We start from the raw sequence: 14,158 nt of genomic DNA on the forward strand, positions 1-14,158 counted from the left end.
TGCTGGTGGTCAACAAAAGGGGTTTAAAGACTCTCTCAAGGCAAATCTAAAAAAATGTAGTATAAACACCAACAATTGGGGAACACTGGCCTGCGAACCTTCCAATTGGAGAACAGCCTTTACCAAAGGTGTCATGGGCTTTGAAGACGCTCGAACACAGGACGAAGGGGAGAAACATGCTAAGAGGAAGGCACACCTAGCAAATCCACACCGTGATCAACTCCTTCCCAGAAACCTGTGTACCCACTGTGGAAGGACATGTGGATTCACAATTGGCCTCCACAGTCACTTGCGGACTCACTGTTAAAACCGTGTTTATGGAAGACAATCTTACTCAGCTACGAATGAAGAAGAAGAAGAATGTCTAATGCTTTACAATTTTTTACGTGTTGTAAATAGTACTATTGTTGTTGTTGTTGTTATCATCATCATCATCATTAAATTGATTTGCTTTATTGCATTTTTCAATTGCAGATGCTTTCATTCCTTTGATGGAATTCTTTTATTGTATTTTAATTATGCATTTATGCATTTACTTATGCATTTTAGTTACATCGTATTTTATACTTGTAAACTCCTTAGAAGCTATTTTACCATGCAAGTGCATAACCTCCAACAATTCACCGATGAAATGAGGGACGGCTTCCAATGTATATAAAAACATAATAAAACAAAAAACTCCCCTATACAGGGCTGCCTTCAGATGTCTTCTAAAAGTTGTGTAGTTACTTATCTCTTTGGATTAGGGGTCCGATAACTCCATACCTTTCAACATTTCCCCGATGAAAATAGGGACGTCCTAAGGAAAAGTCGGACATTCCAGGATCAACTCAGAAACCAGGATGGTTCCTGTAAATCTAGGACTGTCCCTGGAAAACAGGCACACTTGCATATGTTATATACACCATTAAATTAATAAACAAGAACTCTGGAACCACCAAAATTCAATTTTTAAAAAAAGTGTCACGAGGAGGCAGAAAAAAATAAGCCTCTTTCCTAAGAGAAGACTACTTTCTAGAAAATGGAGTACACAGCACTAGCCTAGATTCTGCAAAGCTTGCTTTATGCTCGATAATCAAGCTTGCTGCATCAAAGGAAATGTGCCTTGCAAAGTGCACTTAGAAAAGCAGAAATGCGCTTGCTCTGTAGTAAAATGCTTTGCATTGATGCCAAAACCTTGACAGCCTTAATAAGAAATGAGAGAACTTCTCTAAAGTTGAAACTGATCACAACACAAGCACAGTTAAAAGCAGGACCAGGGAAAGAGGAATAAGCAAACATCCGTACAGAAAGAAATGTGATGGGTTTTTCGATTCAGACATGCATTTGCAAATATCAAAGGGGAATCAGATGTCTGTATAAAGTCAAGGGATGCTCTCTGCAAGGGCTGACATCAAAAGTGAGCAAATGCCGTTCCAGCTTGACTGGAAAGGACCCTTATTCAATTCAGTGCTTTTTCTTTTTTCTTTTTTTCTCAATTAAATGCATTTTTTATAAGGAATAGATGTCTCTATGGGTACATCTTCATACAAAAAAAAAGTAAAGATAAAGGACTCCTGGACGGTTAAGTCCAGTCAAAGGCAACTATGGGGTTGCAGCGCTCATCTCGCTTTCAGGCCGAGGGAGCCGGTGTTTGTCCACAGACAGCTTTCCGGGTCATGTGGCCAGCAGGACTAAACCGCTTCTGGCGCAACGGGACACCGTAACGGAAACCAGAGCACATGGAAACAAGTTTACCTTTCCGCTGCAGCGCTACCTATTTATCTACTCACACTGGCGAGCTTTCGAACTGCTAGGTCGGCAGGAGCTGGGACAGAGCAATGGGAGGTCACTCTGTACCATGGATTTGAACCGCTGACCTTCTGATCGGCAAGCCCAAGAGGATCAGTGGTTTAGACCACAGCGCCACCTGCGTCCCTCTTCAAATGTCACTAGTTTAGGAACATAGCAATCTGCCTAATATAGTGGTACCTCGTGCTAGAAACAGGATCCGTTCTGGAGGCCCGTCCATAACGTGAAATGCCCGCAACTCGGAGCGGTGAGTATGCGCAGGCACGTGGCGTGATTTGGCGCTTCTGCGCATGCGCAAAGCGTGATTTAGTGCTTCTGTGCATGTGAGAGTGGTGAAACCCAGAAGTAACCTATTCTAGTACTTCCGGGTTGCCGCGGGATGTACCGCGAAAAGATGCAACATGAAGCGGATGCAACACGAGGTATGACAGTGGTGCCTTGGTTTACGAACTTAATCAGTTCCGAAAGTCCGTTCTTAAACCAAAGCATTCTTAAACCAAGGCGTGCTTTCCCATAGCAGTGGGGGACTCAATTTACAAATGGAACACACTCAACAGGAAGCAGAACATGTTCTGCTTCCAAGGCAAAGTTCACAAACCAAAACACCTACTTCTGGGTTTGCAGCATTCTTAATCCAAGTTCTTCATAAACTACCGTATTTTTCACTCCATAAGACACACTTTTTCCCTCCTAAAAAGTAAGGGGAAATGTCAGTGCGTCTTACGGAGCAAATGTGTGGTCGACCACTGGCTCCCTTTCTGGCTCCGCCCCCTTGCCCAGGCCTCCATTGTTGAATGTTCTGCAGATGGAGGCTGTTTGTTTCCCCAGCGACATGTGACTAGCTGATGAGATTATTTGTCTGGAAACTGTAGAAATGGCTCCCTTTCCTTTCTAAAGAAGCTGCAGAACTGTGAGTTGAACTCCATAAAAACAGGATTTTTTCCCTTTGCAAAGTATGCTCAACAACTTTAAGCTGACCCCCCTCAAAAAACGGGGCTTTTCCCCTTTGCAAAAGAAGCTGCACAACTGTGAGCTGATTCCAAAAAAAACGGGGCTTTCCTCCTTTCCTCCTCTAAAAACTAGGCGCATCTTATGGTCAGGTGCGTCTTATGGAGTGAAAAATATGGTAAGCTGTTCTTAAACCAAGGCACCACTGTACAGAGTCTGACAAAGGGTACATCTGAAGTGTCTGTACAGACTTGCAGTGGCTCCCTGGGAGTTCAGCCCGGAGTCTTTCGCAGCACTGCCTGGAGTTGCCATTAGCTCTACCACTTTCCCCAACTTTGCTTGCTTGTCTGTTGTAACTAACTCTGTAATTAGAAAGCGAAAGGGCAATACATGCCTACACTCGTTTCTATTTGAGATGTGCTCCCTCAGTAATTTGACGGAAGAGCTGATCTGCTGTCTTTAGGATTTCAGAGCCAAAATGAAATTGAGTGGCACTGACTACATGCTTATTAGGAACACTCTCAGGGCCCTTGAAAGTGCAAATTAGATTTTCTTGTTCTTAAGATAAAGAAATCATGGGTGAGCAGGGCCAGAACTTGCTAGGACCTCTCAGGTGGGCGCCATTGCCATTCTAGGAGAATGACGGGAGCATTCATGGTGAGTTTCGGCACCTCTTTTTCTGGAAAAACAGCACTGCGTGTTTGAGAAACAGTGAAATCTCATAAATTCCGAATTCACTGAAATTGACGGCTTTTATATGTATCTGAAGAAGTGTGCATGCACACGAAAGCTCATACCAAGAACTAACTTAGTTGGTCTTTAAGGTGCTACTGGAAGGAATTTTTTATTTTTATATGTATGTTATTTTTCTGCAAGGAAAATGCTGCCCCAGTCATATCAAAATAGTGTTCTTTGCCACCCATAATGCCAGTGATACTAATCCAATCAGATAGCAAACGGTTGAATGTGACTAAGGGAGCAGTAGAACTCAGCTTGAATTATGGATACATACTGTCATATCTGCTGATCATGATTTAACTGCCCTGCTCTCAAATAAACCTAAGCAAGGATAAAAGCATCATTGTGTTGTTCGGTTTGCCCTGAAAGTACTCAAGCGTAATGTGCAGTGCAATGAAATTAATGTGGTGTCCTCATAAACCATAGATTAGAGCCGCCACTCTGCAAACAAACACACCGCAAGTGGGAAAAAAGGCAGCAAATGCACTGGTTTTCCAGACTTTCACCAAATGGCCCCTGTAGACAAGAATGTTTCAAGGTTCAGTCGCAGGATTCATGCCCAATGAAATAACACAAGTGACATGATGGCTTGCACTATGTTGTGAGAGTTTATGAATCCACTGCAAAACGGTGTATGAATGTTGTTGTTGTTGTTTAGTCGTTTAGTCGTGTCCGACTCTTTGTGACTCCATGGACCAGAGCACGCCAGGCACTCCTGTCTTCCACTGCCTCCCGCAGTTTGGTCAAACTCATGCTGGTAGTTTCGAGAACACTGTCCAGCCATCTCGTCCTCTGTCGTCCCCTTCTCCTTGTGCCCTCCATCTTTCCCAACATCAGGGTCTTTTCCAGGGAGTCTTCTCTTCTCATGAGGTGGCCAAAGTATTGGAGCCTCAGCTGATCTTCTTGCAGTCGATGGGACTCTCAAGAGTCTCCTCCAGCACCATAATTCAAAAGCATCAATTCTTCGGCGATCAGCCTTCTTTATGGTCCAGCTCTCACTTCCATACATCACTACTGGGAAAACCATAGCATTTACTATACGGACCTTTGTTGGCAAGGTGATGTCTCTACTTTTTTTTGTATGAATACTACAGGCTATTGGAGACATCTGATCTCTTAACAACTCATGGACAACTCATTTATTTATCACTTGATGCTCTAGTAAACTAGCTCTTAGTGAAACCAGAGGCAGTTACTGGGGGGACGGGACTCCTCTCATTCCTTCTAACATTCCAATTCTACTTCATGCAGTGCAACATTTGTATTTATTATTATAATCTCTGTACTTGTGAGATCCCCCAGTTAATAACAGGTCCACAATGAATGAGTGAGACTGTTGGTCCATCTAGCTCAGAAAGCATTCTCTAAAGTTTCACGGCATATCCCAGCCTTACCTGAAGATGCCAGGGATCAAAGCTTCCCCCTTACAGACCTCCGCGTTTGTTGAAAATAACCTTCTACTAATTTTTTTGCTATCTGCCTTCAATTTAATTCCCCACCTACATCTTCAATAATGGAATTATGAGAATTAGCATTAGTCATAGATGAATATGATGCACTGCGCTGTCATCAAACCTGACAAAGACAAAGGAGAATGTTTTTGGAAGAAAACTAATACCGAACACATCTGATAGTTTTCTAAAAATTGTAAAGATCTGGGGATGATGGAATGAGACCACAGAAGAAGAAGAAGAAGAAGAAGAGTTTGGATTTGATATCCTGCCTTTCACTCCCCTTCAGGAGTCTCAAAGCGGCTAACATTCTCCTTTCCCTTCCTCCCCCACAACAAACACTCTGTGAGGTGAGTGGGGCTGAGAGACTTCACAGAAGTGTGACTAGCCCAAGGTCACCCAGCAGCTGCATGTGGAGGAGCGGAGACACGAACCCGGTTCCCCAGATTACGAGACTACTGCTCTTAACCACTACACCACACTGGCTCTCTCATTGCAACCTGGTTCTCCTAAATGTTACAACCTTAAATACACTGCGGCTTATACAATCATTTCTCCTATGCTGGTGGCTCTCCAAATATTGTTGTGACTCTTTACTCCCGATGGTGTGAAAGAAAGAGATCTAATCCAGCAACCTCTGGAGAAGCAGGTACCCCATCCAGCTCTGAGCAACCCTGGCCTCTCTTTAGCACAGGGGTCAGCAACCTTTTTCAGCCGTGGGCTGGTCCACCGTCCCTCAGACCATGTGGTGGGCTGGACTATATTTTTTTGGGGGGCGGGGGATGAACGAATTCCTATGCCCCAGAGATGCATTGTAAATGAAAGGACACATTCTACTCATGTAAAAACATGCTGATTCCTGGACCGTCTGCAGGCCGGATTCAAAAGGCGATTGGGCCACATCCAGCCCCTGGGCCTTAGGTTGCCTATCCCTGGTTTAGCAAGACCACCACCTAAGTTCACACCTTGAGGTGGCTTCCATAAACTTGTAAGTACAACGAATGCAACCAGCTCCCTTTTATCTTCCGTGACTCTTCCCATATTAAAGGAAAGCCTCTCCACTTAACCCAAAGCAAATGTTACAAAGGATTAACAACCTTAAGTGAGGGATTAAAGGATTACGTTACCTGCAGGGATCTGCCGTTTATTTGAGAGAGGAACTGAACAATCCGCTCATTATCCTGGAGAAATGCCAGCTTTTCTTCATTCCTACTATCTGGTGACTGACATTGCAACATGACATGTCTGTCTGTCTCCAGAACTGCTTCTGGACCCTATTGCTACCTCCTGGAAGTGGAAGCAGATTCCATGCCATCATAACAGAACACAGCCACAATATGAGCTTCCTGGCAGTCGCGTTGCTGCCGCTGAACAGAGGTGGCACTCAGCTGAGGTGGCAGAATGGCTGGCGAGGTGCGGGTGCCTTGGTGGAACCAATCTGGTGTTCCTGCTTGGGCATCCACACAGCCCCGACCACACACTATTCCCATCCCCCTTCCCAGCAAGCAGTAACAACACGACCGCTTGGAAGCTAGAACTTGGAAGCTTGGAAGCTAGAACTCTGACCCACCAGGCAAGCTGCTTCAGAGACGTGGCCAGCATTGGCTAATGGTCAGGTAAGGTAAAGATAAGGTAAAAGACCTCTGGACTGTTAAGTCCAGTCAAAGGCGACTATGGGGTTGCGGCACTCATCTCGCTTTTCAGGCCGAGGGAGCTGGCGTTTGTCCACAGACAGCTTTCCGGGTCATGTGGCCAGCAGGACTAAACCGCTTCTGGCGCAGCAGGACACCATGACGGAAAACAGAGCGCATGGAAACACCCTTTACCTTCCTGCCACAGCAGTCCCTATCTTTCAAACTGGTGTGCTTTCGAACTGCTAGGTTGGCAGGAGCTGGGACAGAGCAATGGGAGCTCACTTCATCGTGGGGATTCGAACCGGCCACCTTCTGATCAGCAAGCCCAGTGGCTCAGTGGTTTATACCAGGGATGTCCAACAGGTCAATCGCAATCTGCTGGTAGAGGTTTTGGTAGATCACGGTCAATCACTGTGTCCCTTTCCTTAGAGTTGGTAAAATAGAATCTGGCCCCGCCCCCTTGCCCTGCTCTCCATTGTTTCATGATCTGCAGAATGGAAGATGGAGTTTACTCAGGGAGGCTGTTTGTTTCCCCTGCGATCTGCTGGTGAGTGGCTGTCATAGCTGTCAACTTTCAGATTTGAAAATAAGGGAGCAGCAGCCTCAAAAATAAGGGATCAGCAGTCTCACCTGTCCCAGGAACAGTCTACGGAATATCTAACAATCCAGGATAGCAGCGGGAAACGGTGCTGGAATAAGGGAATTTCCCGCAAAAAAAGGGAAGGTTGACAGCTTTGGTTGCTGTTCCTCTTTTTCTCCCCAAACTAATAAAAATGGGGCTTTCCTCCTAACTTTGACCTGAACCCCCCCAAAAACAGGGCCTTCCTTCCCCCAAAAGGTAACAACTTTGACATGAAACCCCCCCAAAACAGGGTTTTTTAAATTCTGTAAGTAGATTGAGTCTCTTGGGAGCTGGCCATCTGCATCCCAATCAGTCAGGGAAGATTGGAGTTGCAGTATGGCAACACCTAGCAGGCCACAGGTTCCCCATTTAAGGAAAAAGATGTTATAGAAAAAGGACATTTTGTGGCACTAATTGCAGGATAATTACAGGACAGATGCCCAGATGGTCTCAGCTGTACTTTGGCTGCTCACACTCTGGTGAATTATGGAGGACACTGTTTGCACTGTCTTTCTGCATTGGGTCCCATTTCTGCAACAGGCAGGATCATGCAGTCCCCAGACTGTACTAACTGCAGGTGGAAGGCTGCATATTTGAATGCTCCCAGACTACAAACGCAACAAGGAAGACTCGGTTAAAACACACCCCACGATGTGCTGCTGTTCCACAGGCAATGAGTCCCCATTGGAAGAGTGAATTCAAACATGCTTTCTCCATCCTGCAGTCTAAATTGGTACAGTCCGTGGAGGGGGGGGGGGATAGCAAATTGACCAATGAATACAGGCATGTGTGCACAGCACACAGAGTATTTTCTTCACTACACGACATGTGACGACGAATGCCAGCATCAGTCTCTGAAAAGCAGGCACAACGCTGGGGTGAATTTGAGCTGGGCTCAGATGCTTAAGGCGTGGCCGTGAGAAAGTCTGCTGCTTCTTAGACTTGGCCCCTGAAGTCCAATTAGCATTCTTCTTAAGTACAAGCAGATTTCCACACACACACACACACCCTTTAGCGTTACTCCACCCTGTCGCTCTACCTGACAACGCAAAGTAACAACATTTCTCCTGAATATTGAAGTGCGTGAAGCCGAAAATCGACAACAGACACATATTTCATCCAAGAAATCTATGCGAGTTGCCAATCTCTCCTGATATTTAGGCGGAGAACTCCATCTGTGGGAAAGTCAAATCGGAGCAAACGAGACATCGGATGGGACGTTGACGCAGCAACAATATGGATGGAATCAACTGACTGGAGACTGAGCTCAAGATCCCGCAATCTAGGAGGCTCCACATAGCACCTGTTATATTCAGTGGGTGTATACATATTTTGAGCGGTAAGCCCTCAGGCACCATTTTTTGGCTGAATGCACAATCTTCCTCAGAGAACTGAGCTCAGCGGAAGTAAGTTCTTCCTCTTTCCAGCTAAAGCTAACTGTGCAGAGCGCTGATTGCCACATGGGTCAGCCAACCAAAATTCAGGGGCACCAAGTATAGGGGGCTCTGGGTTCCTGAGCACCCACAAAAAATTCATTGTGTGTGCTCAGCACCCACACCCCAGGCCCCCCCCCAACTTCCGAGGTCTCGCAAGGCCTCGGATAGCATCTCTGAGGCCTTGGAGATGCTTTCTGAGGCCTTCCTAGACCTTGGAACCTGACTTCCGGTGCCACTGAAAGTCAGGTTCCGAGGTCTTGGCAGGGGGCACAACATCATGACATCATGTTATGACATCATGCACACTGGGCACCCATAACCCAAGTTGGATCTCCTGCCACACCTCTCCTTTCCAGCAAGGTATGCAAACAATCACATAGTTATTCCTCCACCCTGAAGCAGCATTTCCAGTATGCTTACTGGGCAGGTATGGGAGATGGGACTGACTGGCTTGCAAAAAGAGGTGCTGAAAAAACATTTGAATGCCTAAGCATGCTGGGTGTCTGATTAATTATTTTAAAAGCTGGAAGCTTGTATGGGTCAGCACCGGATTCAGAGAAAGATATGCTTGTGACTAGTGGAGCAAAGGTGAGGAAAGCCAGGGTTTGAATTATGGAGAGGACTTCATTAAATGCACCAGCCCAAACTCATGACATCCCTCATTTATTTATTTTGAAACCCATACCCTCCGATAGTCATCTAAAAATAGTAGCCAAGTGGATGTAACACAGAGCACACCCTCAGCAGGAGAAAAATGAATTGACTGTTAAAGGTTGGATAAGTCTGTGTTCACCTTTACAATAGAAATAGCTTTGTTTTCCTACATTTCATGACTATGCCATGAGGAATAAGGAGATTTTACCTTTGGGTTAGACTAGCTGGTGGTAAATAAAACTACGAAAGAAATCCCAGATTCTGGCCTCATTTGTGTGTAATACTGAGCTATGGTGAAGGCTAAGTAATGTTATAAACCAACAACAAACCAGTCTTGGTTTATGAGTGTGGTTTGTTTGTGGTTAATAAATCATAGTTAAGTCACTGGGCTGGCTTTGAGATGATCAGCTGAAACTACGATTTACTCAGCTATGTGCCCCAGTTTCAAAGGCAGAATTGACGTCCAGTAGGAATTTCCGAAAGGCAGTGCTTAGTCCTGGATCTTAGGCAAGTCAATAGAAAAATTGTGGGTTTTCGGCGTTTTTGTAAAGAAAACCCAAAACACAACAATTTTGGGGTCTTCCTGGAAAAGGCTTCTGGGGTATCCTGGTTTTTACTTTTTGAAATACGGCAACCTTACAAGCTCTGAATTGTCCCACCTCAGCCTCACTTCTGCTAAGAGCTGCATTTGTGCTTCCTGTTATCCAACAGCAACATAAAATTCCACTTGCCAGCACATTTGCTCGCAGCTGCTAACTTGGCAGCCTTCTGAAATTGAGAAAATATTCCAGGCTGTGGTGGAAACATTACAGCAAAGCTTTCATCATCAACGGCCTTGATGGCCTTGAAAAAGAAAAAGTGCCCAACGTTCTTCCCATGTGACGAGAACACTAAAAGCTCTCCTACATTGACTTCCTCCGGGATAGTGTGAGCCAATTCTTTATTTATTTAAAGGTAACGACCTATCATTTATCCTCAGCTTCCTCTCAGTGCTGATGGAGTGGGATATTCACAGATGCAGCCGGCAGTCCGAGTGCTTCTGGATCCATCAGCACAGAAAATGAGACGGTATTCTGCGTCAAGCTGCCATGTGATGAAAGAGCTATTCTAAAACTCACTCGGAGATGTATCTTTCCAATAATGGAAGACCGGTTTACCTGCGGCTACAACGATCCCTGGGATGCTGTATGCCACACGTGAAACTGAAGGAGGGCTTGGTCTCCAGATGTCAGAGTCTGTGCTAAGGAAGGCTGCACCGAGGAAGAATGGTGGGAGTCACCCCCTCCCCCTGATCATGATCCTGAATCTTCTCAGAAGCAGGAGGACAGTATAGATTTGGAACAGTGGTTTGCAGAAGGGCATAGTTCCGAAGGCAGAAGCTGGGAAATACTGGATGGGGAACAACTAGCAGAAGAAACACTAAGAGAGAGTTAACAGATTCACAGTCTCTGGACAGCATTCACCCCCCCTTCCCCAAAGACACAGAGAGCTCAGAAAGTGTTAGTGCAGAGGGTACAAACTCAGATTACAAGATGTAGGAGTGATGTAGTTTAATAGGGACAGAGGGGGTGTGAGACTTAATTGGGAGCACCGCCATTTCTAGGAGATGTGTTCTCTGTTCTCTCTCTGCGATTATAAAAGTTTCTAACTGGTAAGACGTTCCTTTCTTTGATCTTCTTATCTGCCATGGGGGGAGGAAGGCGATTCCCCAAAGCCTGACACCAGAAGAGGCTACACAGCACATCCAGAAGTGCATACCCATTAAAATTCCTCAGATGAAAATAGGCACATTTCTCTCTCTTCGCAACTGACCCTCCTTGATCCCACCCCCTATTTTTTGTGTCCCCCCACCCCACAGAGCATTTCCTAACTGAAGGGTGAGTGTCACCAGCACAACGCCACTGGGGCACAGCTCACACGCCCTCCTGAGAAAACTGCTTAATCCTGATTTGATTTAATTCTTTGGTAGATTTACAAAACACACACACCAATAAATCAAGTTCAGAAAGGGGAAGGTTAGAAGCGGACACACAAAGCATTTATAGATGATCGATAGATAGATGATAGAGATGATTGATAGATCAATAGATCGATAAATGATAGATAGAGAGATGATAGATAGATGATAGATGATAGATGATAGATGATGATGATGATGATAGATAGATAGATAGATAGATAGATAGATAGATGATGATATATAGATTAGATAGATAGATAGATGATAGGTATAGATAGATGATGATACATAGATTAGATAGATAGATGATAGGTATAGATAGATGATGATATATAGATTAGATAGATAGATAGATGATAGGTATAGATAGATGATAGACAGACAGACAGATATAAATTCCATACTACTTGCGCTCTGCTTCCCTGCTCCTTGCACCCAGGGTAGCCCTGCCCTCAGTCTGCACCAGTCTGCCAACGTGTCATACAAAGCTGGTCATCAGAGGTGGCAGCCTCTCCTCCTCCTCCTCGCCCCCTTTCCAGCAACCCCTATGAGCTGCCCAAGGGAGGAACCCAAAAGCAGTGGCCATGGAAGGGCAACAAGATGCTCTCTCGCAGCCTTGTTCTGCCACCTCTCCTCGGTGCAAGCTCCAGTTCCTCCTCCTCCCCAAGACCTGGTGGGGGAAATAGGGATGCTCCAGGATCAAATCAGAAGCCCAGATGGCTTTCGTAATTCCAGGACTCTTCCTGGAAAATTGGGACACCGGGAGGGTATGGAAATAGAATTTTACTCAGTTTATGCAATGGGAGAAAGAAAGCACTGAGAACCTTCTTGGAGTTCCACCCGCCCTCCCAAGTTATTATGGGTTTGGTGGGTTCCTAGGTTTCTAAAAGAAAGCTCAACAGTTTTGAAACTTTTTTGAAATCAGGTCAAATGCCTGGAAAGGGCTCAAGTGTGTTTGGATGAAGACGGACATTTGCTTGCCAAGACCACCTCCCCACCCAACCCCTTCCCAAACCTAACTTCCCCCACACCTGTCCAACCCCTCCACCACTGAAAGCTCACTGAACCCACTCCCTGCACACTTCGCCCCACCCCTCACCTATTCCCTTTCCCAGATCACCCCAAACCCCTCCTTGCACAGCTCATCCCAACCTGCAACCCTTTTAAAGAAGGGAGGAGGCGCTGCAAACAGCTGTTTCCCCACGTACCTCCCCACCTCTGTTAAACCTTGCTGCAGCCACTGTTCAAGAGGGCTGGCAGAGTGTGGGGAGCTTCACAGATTGGTTTGCCAAATCACTCTATGCACCACTTCCCTCCCTCGCCTGGGCACCTGTAAAAAAAAAGCTCAACAGTTTTTGATGTGTCCTGGTTTTTACTTTTTTAAATATGGCAACCCTACTACGTACAGCCATACCTTGGTTCTCAAACCCCTTGCGACTCGAACATTTTGGCTCCCGAATGCCGCAAACCCGGAAGTGAGTGTTCCGGTAAGCTTCCAGGTGTCTAAGAAAGCTGCAGAGATAGTGCAGGATTGTGCGCACCCCAGAAATGATCTCTCTTTTTTAAAAAATATTTTATTAAGTTTTCACAGTAAAAAACATACAAAGACAAAGAAAATACAACATCACAAAAAACAGTACAATACAAAAATACAAACATTAAACACATCAAAAGAAAAAGAAAAAAGGAAATAAAAACACATATAATAACAAAAAACAAAAATTCCCTCCTTCTTAGTTTCACATCTTCAATTAACTTATTTTCCCGACTTCCTCACGTCTCCCATTCTTGTATCCCTTCTTAGAAATTAATTCAGCAAATTCATATCTTATTAATTTACCTGTTATTAATCCAATCTTACATTTTACTTCCCAGAAATGATCTCTTTCAGCTTCTGCCTTCTGGAAGAAGGTACAGGGTTATAAAGACTAGGACTAGCCGCCTGAGAAACAGTTTCTACCCAAATGCGATTTTGGTTTTAAACGCAGTGTAGGGTAGTCTCTATGGGAGCATATTGTATTTAATTTTATGGGGTATCAGAGTTTTTAGGGGGTTAACCAGGCTGGGATAGCTGGGACAGCAGGCTGGTTGGTTTTTGAATGTCTGATGTAGATTTTTTCAATTTCGTTGTTCTGTATGGGAGAATGACAATAAAGATTATCGTATCGTATCGTTTTTTGGAAGCCAAATGTCCAACGTCGCATCTGCAGCTTCCAATTGAGGGCAGGAAGCTCCTGCAGTCAATCGGAAGCTGCGCTTTGGTTTTTGAATGTTTTCAGAAGTCAAACGGACTTCTTGAATGGATTCCATCCGAGAACCAAGGTACAACTGTACTGTACTCTTCCTCTTTAAAAAAATGAGCTTTCAAAAAAACCAAAAATAATTTTTTGATTGACTTTGATTATTTTTTGATTGACAAAGCGCCACCTTTCGGAAATTCCCCTCGGAATGTTAATTCCGCCTTGGAAATCCCGGTGACATCTGGGAAAATCTGGACGTATGGCAGCCCTATGCAGTAGCATGTTGTGTTGGGCAAGTGCTGAACAGAAACTTGTACGGTGGTTGGGTTACAGATTGGGTTACAGATGCTTCAGGTTACAGACTCTGATAACCCAGAAATAGTACCTCGGGTTAAGAACTTTGCTTCAGGATGAGAACAGAAATCGTGCGGCGGCAGCATGGCGCCAGCAGCGGGAGACCCCATTAGCTAAAGTGGAACAGTTTCAGGTTAAGAACAGACCTCCAGAACGAATTAAGTTTTTAACCCAAGGTACCACTGTATTGTGCAGAACAGTCTTCCCATTACAACATCCTTCCATAGAGTATGTCCGTGTTCTCTTTACAGACTAGAACAGGGTGGGGGACTTGTTGCTGGACAAAGATAAAGGACTAGGGCTGATGGGACTTGGAGTCAAAGAACATCT

At 45.0% G+C, this 14,158-nt stretch overlaps 1 protein-coding gene across 2 annotated transcripts in view; it reads right to left on the bottom strand.

Annotated features, from left to right (window-relative positions):
* The window catches only part of CALCRL (calcitonin receptor like receptor), a 93,506-nt gene that overhangs the window by 41,714 nt on the left and 37,634 nt on the right, over positions 1-14,158 (bottom strand). Inside the window, exon 1 of one of the 2 annotated variants that reach the window (XM_083468953.1) lies at positions 4,872-4,896. The exons of the other annotated variant lie outside the window; for it this stretch is intronic. The gene's annotated coding sequence lies outside the window, so the exon portion shown is untranslated. Of the gene's footprint in view, positions 1-4,871; positions 4,897-14,158 lie in introns of those variants that run through there. 2 annotated transcript variants of the gene reach the window in all.

This window comes from Podarcis liolepis, assembly GCF_965112155.1.
Source record: "Podarcis liolepis genome assembly, chromosome: 1".
Taxonomy (NCBI): Eukaryota; Metazoa; Chordata; class Lepidosauria; order Squamata; family Lacertidae; genus Podarcis; species Podarcis liolepis.